Source organism: Trichoplax adhaerens, genomic scaffold (assembly GCF_000150275.1).
Source record: "Trichoplax adhaerens TRIADscaffold_6 genomic scaffold, whole genome shotgun sequence".
NCBI lineage: Eukaryota > Metazoa > Placozoa > Uniplacotomia > Trichoplacea > Trichoplacidae > Trichoplax > Trichoplax adhaerens.
In genome coordinates this window covers 1,837,816-1,847,563 of record NW_002060948.1, presented here as the reverse complement: position 1 = coordinate 1,847,563, position 9,748 = coordinate 1,837,816, and positions in this window count along the sequence as shown.

Genomic DNA, 9,748 nt, shown 5'->3' with positions numbered 1-9,748 from the left:
AGAAAGAAAATAAAAGTTGCACATTCTTCCATTTCGTAAAATATGAATATTATGACTAGTACAATAATCAATTTCAATTGAAATTTAATTAATTGCAGGAATAATGGCTTCAGTCTGGGAAAATTTATATTTTGATATACTACGTAAAAGAGATTTGTTGATTTTAGCAAACCCTCTTTCCTAAACTGATATCGCAACGTGTCAAATATATCATAGAGCTAATTCTTACATCATAGGGAATTACTTTAACTGATTCTGATACTTTATTGCCTTCTTAACATCTTATACAGTAACTTAGACGGACGTAAAATTAAATTTTCATGGTATAGTTTTAAATTGTAAATTATATAAAGAGTGATTACTATGATGGCAATGAGGTGCAAAATTTCATTCCCATTCCTCGCACCATTAAGACTAGTTATTTAGTTTGCTGTCTATTTTTATTCATTTCTAACATACTTCTATATCCTTCGGCTAACTTAAATATGACTGCAAAATAGAGAAGTAAATAGCGTTAGATTTATGATAGTTAATCAATTAAAGATGTATGGGCTATCAACTGGTTTATCGCTGTTCAGAAATTGCTTCAGAGCTGTAAAGTAATGCAGTAAAATACTTTTAGATAATCTAATTATTTTAAAAACTAGTATTGCAATAAAAGTTTTTAGAGATGCTTATCAGACTGCAATAGCGTAATAACTTTTTCTTTTCTGCCTTCGATCGACTAGCTATCGGTATCTTTCGTCGAGATCCAATGATTTGAATACATAAGATGCCTTCTTCTAGGTTAATAATCTTATAAAAATAGGATATGTGGATCTATAAAGAAAGACAGCTTCAAGTCATAATACTATAAGTTAAACAAAAATATACAATGAAAAGAATCAGTTCCACTAGGCTCCAATATTCTATGCTTAATCACAAGTTAAAGCGTTATAATAAACATCTCAAAGCACTCACGATACTTACTGCAATCTCTTTATTCCTCCCAATCTTTAAATAAATAAAAATAGAATTGTTGCAAAACGTACTGCAATTATCTCTCACAAATACAATTACATATTCTTGCACAATCTAAGGTATAAAGGTAAGCAATTCTTGTACAGTCGTACAATCTTAATCTTAGCTATATTTGGGACTGTACCGCAACACGATATCCGATTGTAGTGCTGCACACTTCTCTGAAAATATCGTAAATAAACAAGCACAAAAATCATAAAGCATCTCCTGTACAGTATTGCAGGTTTGTAGTACAAAGCCTTTAGCGATAATTACAATTATGTAGCTAAGATATGTAACTAGTTTAATCCAGTTTATCTAATTAATTCTTACGAAACAGCTGTAGACAATCTACGTAATTATAGTGAGGAGAGAGTAATTGCTAAATTGACAAAAAGTTCATGGATGAAAAATAGATATAATATTGAAACTGGGCGATATAAACATGAGGACGCAATACATTTTTGTTATCTTTTATAGCTTGGTGTGAAAAAGGTTTAGAAAATTTCTTAAGATCAGATTTTGATCTCTACTTCTATTGCTATTCATGATCGTGACGATATAAATCGATAAGTAGTCTATAGTTGATTAGTATATCCGAAAAAAATAGTATAAAATATTCTATAATCCATTTTGGTAATTTAATTATTCACTTGTTTTTATTGATGAATTCTGGCTAACAACAATAAAATTCTGTTGTCATCTTTATTTCAGTAGATTTTAAATGTTGTGCCGATGACAAATAATAAACCGGTTACCACTTCGTAATCAATCAATACAATTTGAAATCTAACAAACGAGAGTATTTTTAATTTTATTTATACATTATTTACAAGATTATTGAATTCATCAAAACATCAAACTATGATATTGATATCTGCACTATCAGAATAGCTAATCGATGAAGATCAAAAATAAAATTCTTAAAATTTACAAGGTTGATATAAGACTATCGATATCATCTTATGGCGGTACTTTCGACGTCAAGATGCTTTCCTTCCAAATTTATTGACAAGGGAAATTAAGATGTCTCATAGATTAACTAAGTAAGATAAATGTGGAATTATCATCAACGATAGATAATTTACTTATCAAGATGATTCCAATCGTAATCGTAAGCCTGATGATCGGTAACATTGCCTATTAGTCATGGAATGAACGAAATATTGATATTTTTAACAATGCAGATGTAAATATATTGACAAAATCATCGATCAATATTTTTAATTTTTCAGTATGATACTTACTGATAGTAGATCATACGACTATCAAGACTGTAAATCAGGAAACAAACAAATATCCAACATATAGAATATAGGTATTAATATATTTGCGAGCGTAATCTAGGATTCTTTATAAACTGTAACCGCGAGCTAAAAATAATGCAATGCACACGAATCCTAAATTATTGCCTGGCGATGCAGGACTTACAATCTCTGAGGAGAAATTTAAACTTACTAATCGCACACGCTTGATCACGAGCTCTGAGGAAACAACTGAATGCTGAAAATCGAATATATACTATTTAAATACATATATTCGTGATGGCACTTGCGTACTGACAAGACTGATACATCCTTTACGCATCATTTATATTCTAAACCGTTCTTGATTACAAAACTAAGATCACAACAACGAGTAAGTAAACAGCAATAACAATAGCATAGATCATCATCATTATCAGATCAGTTATTCCATCAACTATCTTGGACAATTATTTCTGATCGAGTATCAGTTAGAAAAAATTTATTTAAAATAGATTTACAATCTGAATTACAAAAGCGCTATGTAAGGAACTATACAGATGAAGATTAAAATAAAAATTTGAGGATAATTATTCTCTTGCAATTTTTGTACTAACCGTCTCAACTCAGGTTCAATTAATGAAAATTATCGATCAGGTATAAGAGAACAAATATAATATAACATATCTTACTCTAATAAAAATAAGACAGATAAATATAGTAATTAACTGTAGAAAAATCGAGCTAGTATGAAACATACATAAATGGCTAGTCTTAGAATGGATTCAGTTACCTATACTTACGCGTTAGTAAATATAATTAACCACAATTTGCTGCTGAAATTGAACAGTATTTACCAAAATAACTATTACGGCTGCAATTGAACTCACAGCAAGATAGAGCCAGTTTGTAAGATATAAATGACTGAAATAACTACAATCATTCTCTTCTTTAAGTAAATATCTCGAATTTGATGTTATTTATTTAATTAGTTTGAGCCAGTGCTCGATAATGATTGCTTGCAATTTGAGATCGAACGTTTGACTGACTTGTAAGACATGGCTAGCTGGATAAAGTAAAATCAGTTTCTACTTGTAAAAAATGTGTCTTACAATAACTCTTCATCAAATGATATTTTCTAAAAGGCTTTTATTACAAGGTTTTATGAATAGTAGAGCAATAACTAATTACTACAAGAATTTAGCCTAAAATATTCCGAGCTCAAAGCGAATACAAGCCTCTTCTCTCTCCTGAGATCATCTCTGCAGTTCTTATAAACGTTTCCTTACATTCATTTACGACAACTTGATTAATCTACAATCAGACATCAGACATGAGTCATCAAACAAAATACTTTTCTCAAATAGTACATTATTATCTTCTACAATATAAATCATTCTACTTAAGATTTCACTACTCTTATATTAACTTCTAGCTCTATTCTCCGAAGAGCATTTTAACAACTACAGTATTTCTAGCTGCATAAATCTTGTACCATAATTAGTCAACTGGCTACTATTAGTCATCAATTATTTCGAATATAGTAATTAGTAATCATCGAATATTAGCTTCACGATAATATCTACTCAAAGTAGCCTAACTATATCAAATATAGCTATCCGTATAATTAAATATAGGAACATCACTACACTACCTAAAAGAGAATTTTAATTGATTGTAACTTACAGTGGAAAATAGGCCAATTTTCTAGATTTAGACTGGCTAGCCATATGTAAGATTGAATTTTGCACTATTTGAGCAAGAATTCTTTACTGTAATTTGCTGTGGTAGTTAAGAACTGACTTGCAAAGCAAAAAGCTAGAATAGATTGAACTCTATTCTTCAATTTATTTCTTTTGCAACTTTCTCAATTGATAGTCAAATACTGTAGTGGTAACTTAGAAATGCTTTAATTGACTACCTTCAAGAAGAAATAGGTTCATTCGTACACTTGCAGCAGAATATTCGGTTAATTCATTAATTCATAATAACTTTCTAATTATCATTGCTATTCAAAGTTGTACAGCATCAAATCGAAGATCATATTAGCCAATACTATAAGTGTTTGCAATGTAATTTTTATAGCCAATACTGTCCTTTATTACTTTCACTATACAATTAAATAATAATGGAAGGAATCTATTGCATATTATGTCTTAAAAATTGTAATCTGAAATGTCTTAATCGAAGACAAGAAATATTTTAGTCATTTGTAGCGATATTAGAAAGTACTGCTATGTTTTCCGCTTATTTTTGTATTTTTTAGGCATTTCTAGCTGATTATCACTCAACTATCAATAAAGGAAACAGTTTAGACTATCACTTTATCAATGAAGACGGAAATTCGCACCTGCTCATTATATAAATAAAATTTGATTGATGATTACTCTCTTAGAATATCGTAGAACTAAGCATCAAATAATTGCTAATTTTGGTCCATATTCTAATTTTTCGTGAATATAGTACTCGGATGTTGTATCAGTCCTCTTACAAATATTAAAAAAATTCCTTATTTGTAATGTTGAAATAACGTGAACCATGGATATTAGGATTTCTACTTTCTAATTTTTCCATGGATTTACTTGTGTATTTCTTATCTTTACATTTATTATGAGTGTTGTATAAAATTATGACATGCTATTATAGATGTACTACCATCGCTAAATTATGTTATTAACGAAAGTCAACGATCCATTATGGATTTTCGATTTTAATATCGAATACTAGAATAATAAAATTTAGCCTGTCAACATACTTGCTAAGAAAATGAGTACGGTAGTCGATTCATAAACCAAGTTATAGCAAATGTCTTACAATTTTTCACGACCATTTAGCCTTGAAATGTCGATAAATTTAAAGATAGGAATATTACGACACCATTTGACAATAATGTAAATAGTTTACAGCGCTATTAGATAAAATAGATGGGAAACTTTGTTTAAATGGAAATAATGTCAATTGAAAGCTCTTTTAATCTTCTTGAATATCTAGATTAATAATCGTCACTATTAAAATGATATGGAAAAGAGATCCCTAGCTGATTAAAACTTTTTGACGAAAACCAATAGTTGGGTATTATATTAGTAAGACTAGATAGACTTTTACCCGCGTTAAAAATATTTGTATCATACAAGTAGATATAAATTCCGCTGTTTTCTATTTTCTATATAAAATTACTTTATTTTGAGTTAACGAAAAAAAGAGGAATTCTGCATCTTATTCTCTAAAATTGTACGTAAATAGTCTATTATTAGTCATTTCTATATTTAAAAATCGCACAAAAAATCAAGCTTATAAGACCAATATCGTTTGATATACTTTAAGATAAGAATTATGCTGTAATTATAAAAATTTGGATTTAATTTAAATGATAATTTAGCCCAGCTTATTTGTTATGTAGCAATTAAAAGGCTGCAATTTTCATTGCCAAGTAACTTTGTAAAGACCTTGTTGAAATTATCCAATCAGGAGAACGGTGGCTTAAATTCTGACATGCAACTAAGCGAACTAAATCAGTAGGAAATAGGTACACGAGTTATCTTTATGATTTAATTTTATTGATGAGAATTGATAATTTTGATGGCCTTGTTTAGGCATTGAACAGCTCGAATTAATAAAGTTTATCCATTTATCAATCTTTATTCTTGGTATTAAAATATATGCATAAAATCTTAACCAGTAGATTACCACGTAGGGGGTAGAAAAAATCAGCTATCATGACTACTTACTGTACAAAGTAACCTAAAATATGACCTAAATCATCTATTTTTTATGCGCATATTTACGTTTGGTATGCCTAATATACGTAAACAGACAAAAACAAGCCTTTGACCCGAGATATTTAAAGTATTCTTAAAATGTGAATCCAAATTGCAATCATTAAAGGTATCGGACATATGTTTATTTAGTGCTCATATAGCTAAGGTATACATATAATACGAATATAGCAGTAAACTAATCGTAATCGAGGCTATGATTCTTTACATTTATAGTGCTAACTTTCGTATGAATAACGTCTTGATCCTCCTAATCATCCAGACCATTCTTAAACGTAAAATAGATCGAATTTTAAACTTATTTAAATTTATTCAAAGAAATTTATTTCAATCTAACTAATCGATTCTGCATGTTTAGATAGGATATCTGCATACAAGTAGCTCTAAAATCTTTACTCTGGGAATTTGAGATACTACTAAATGTAAGGTAGATTTGCATTTATTCAAAGTCTAGAGAGTATTTTACCTCTGCAACTTGTTTCGACCTAAGAAGAAATTCATGAGTTATAATATGCATACGAGTCCATTACACCAACTAATTTCTATCCAGGTCATAACTCACCTTACATCCAGATCTACATACTACATAATCATAAAATTTGGGCGATTTACAAAGAAAAACAGGAATCAAAATTCCTTTAAGTAAAAAGGGTCTAACTATTTAAACAAGCTTTATTGATTGAAATGAATACTTGAAACAATACACATCAAAGAACGGGGTACTTTTATAAGATTAAATAAAATTATTCCATAATGCTAATGCTGTGTCAATGTATGAATTCATCAGCAAATAAATAAATGTAATATATTATATTTAAGAAAGTAATTTAGATTTACATGATAAATCAAGGAATGCATTAAGCCAAAGAATTTGTCACTAAGGTGAGAAAAGACGAAGGTAGTCATAACTATGGCGGCTACCTAAAAGCCTAGCACGAAACTTCATTCAATGATTTGAAAAACAATTAGAGCAAGAATAATGCAATTAGCGTGACTACAACGAAGATAGATGTTATTGTAAAATTGCCATAGGATTTATTTATGTTAATCTTGCTTGGCTACTAGGAACTAATTTGAACGATTTTTTCTATTAGTTACTTCCCATAACGCTACTGTCTATATGAAAAATTAGGCATTTTGTAAAATCGCTAAGCAATTTAGTGTGATCATTGAGTAACTTTAGTGACGTGACAACCATATTAAGCATAACAATAAATCATCGATGTAAGAATAATAAATAAATTCTTCCGACAAAATAGGGCGCCAAAATGCTCGGAGTCTTCCTATCTTGATCATAAACGTACGGTAGAGTTCCCAGAAAAGAGACCTTAGTCTAGAAGATATTATATTATTCATGGCAACAGTCGACTTTTTCAGAGTTCTTGGAGCAAAAGCTGGTTAAAAAAATAAAATTTATAAGTTTTAAACAAAGTGTATGGGCTGAAATTTTACCAACAACATAAATGTCCTCCATTTTATCCATCTTTAATACTTGACGTTCAATAAGTAATGCATATATTCAGTTTTAATGATTTTAAACTATGAAAGAATTTCACATAGAGATGCAGCAACTCTTAGAAACCTAATTTAATGGGTATAATTTATTTTATTCAAATTACGATAATAATATAATTTTATCCGAACATAGTTATAATTTGTCGTTGAATAAATGCTTATAGCATTGTCTAAAGTAAATCATCCAACAGTTTTCACAGTAATATAGGAGAGTTTATAATGCTTAGCTCAAGCTAGTAGGAACCAATATCTTATATTTTTTTCAGTTAAAGTGAATATTTTTTGAATTATTTAAACTATTCATTAGACAGCATATATTATGGAAGGGTTTATAATACTTAATTTGAGCAAGTAGGAAATAATATTATTTAGCTTTCAGTTAAAATAAATACTTTTTGAAGCATTCAAACTGTTTACAAAACAACCTATATTATAGAAGAACTGCTTGCTTACTTTTGTACAGTATAAAGGATATATTATATTTAATATAATTAACTTTTAGGTGTAATGATGACTTCTGAACGATTTCACCTATTTTAACCAACAGCGTATAATACTCGTAGAAGGAACAACCGTAAAGTGGCGTCAAAATATATTGAATAAATAAAATTACTAGTTGGATAAATTCAGTCTATTTCTACTATTCTAATAATATGCAATTTATTGAATTTAAATATTAGTATAACTTGTAATAATAATAATTTTAGATCATTTTTTATTCTGATACTATCATTAATACTTAATAATATAGCAGTATAAATAGTACAAATAGTACCAGTAGTTATCAAATGCTTTCCTTGAAGATATTAGACTAAGATCTCCCTGATAAAAGTATTTAAAGATACTGAAGATTCTAATTCAAACAAATTGGCTGATTATAATAAATTTAATCTTATAGTTTCTTTGTTTTCTCTTAAGTATTTAACTTTAGAAATAGAATAGCATAGAATTTAAATCACTATCCATTTTAATTTTCAACACCACACATAACTAGGTCTAAATGACAGTTTATGCCACGATCATATCCGGAAATATTTCACTTCGTCATTCTAACCTTTACTTCCTTCTTAATAGCATTTGTAGCATCCATAATTAAGATAATACAAACATAGCAAGCAACAGAAGTAGCATTCATGTAATCTTCTTTAAATCAATAGTCGGATTATTTCCGAATGAGATAATTTCGACCTGATTAGAATATTTAGCTGCAAAAAAATCGATGGCAATGTAACTATAAAGTCTCATACAACTGCATCATCCTACTTTTCAATGTGATATATCACAAGTATATAAGGTAGTTATAGTAACTGTTATAGCCCGAAATATTCCATTTAATCTTTAAATCTTTGCATCTCTACGATTGTTTATAGTATTATCCACTATCGTGAATTTTAGTCAGAAGTAGATATTTCAAGAATTGGTGTCTTATGGGTTGTTGCCTTACGTATAATTTCAAGTTATATGGCAATCCATCCTGGAGATTCTTGATTTATCTTCTAAATAGTATACTTCTTTATCATCAACTAGATCCCCACTTACTGTCATATTATGACCCAAAACCAAGACAGTATTCACATATCAAGAAATAGCCTTCGCTTTCTTTGGCACCTATTTAAATGATACAGTAAGTTATTTCCCTAAAATCAAATGCATTTGCAATGATCGACTACATTGACTGAACCTAAGTAGATGGGTTAGCTACAGAGTTTTTAATCTAATTGAGCAACACCTTTTCCTCATGAACATGATTTCTTTAAATAAATAGCTAACTTAATTTACTCTTCAAATCCAACATGAATATCTAGATAATAAAAATAATACATTATAGGATTTATTCTATCTTTCCTTAAATTATGAATATCCAGGATATTTTCGGCGACAACCGCCTCTGGAAATATTTTGTTATATCCTCTAATATTTGCTATATTATCATTACTTGTAGTAATTATTCGTGAGTAAGTTAAAAGATACTGCTCATATTATAGTCTCATAAACTTTTATACTTCCAGAGGTAAGCATTTATATGTTGCACATTCTGTTTTGCTTTCTTAAATAAAGTTTGTATAGATTGAAAACTAGCGAATAGGGTAAATTATAGACTTACAATATTCTCCTCATAGCACATTCTACCATTATTAGATTCTGAACTGCAAATAATTTTTAAATACAGTGGCAATGAGCTTAAAGGATTTCTACTAGTTTTAGTTCAGGAAA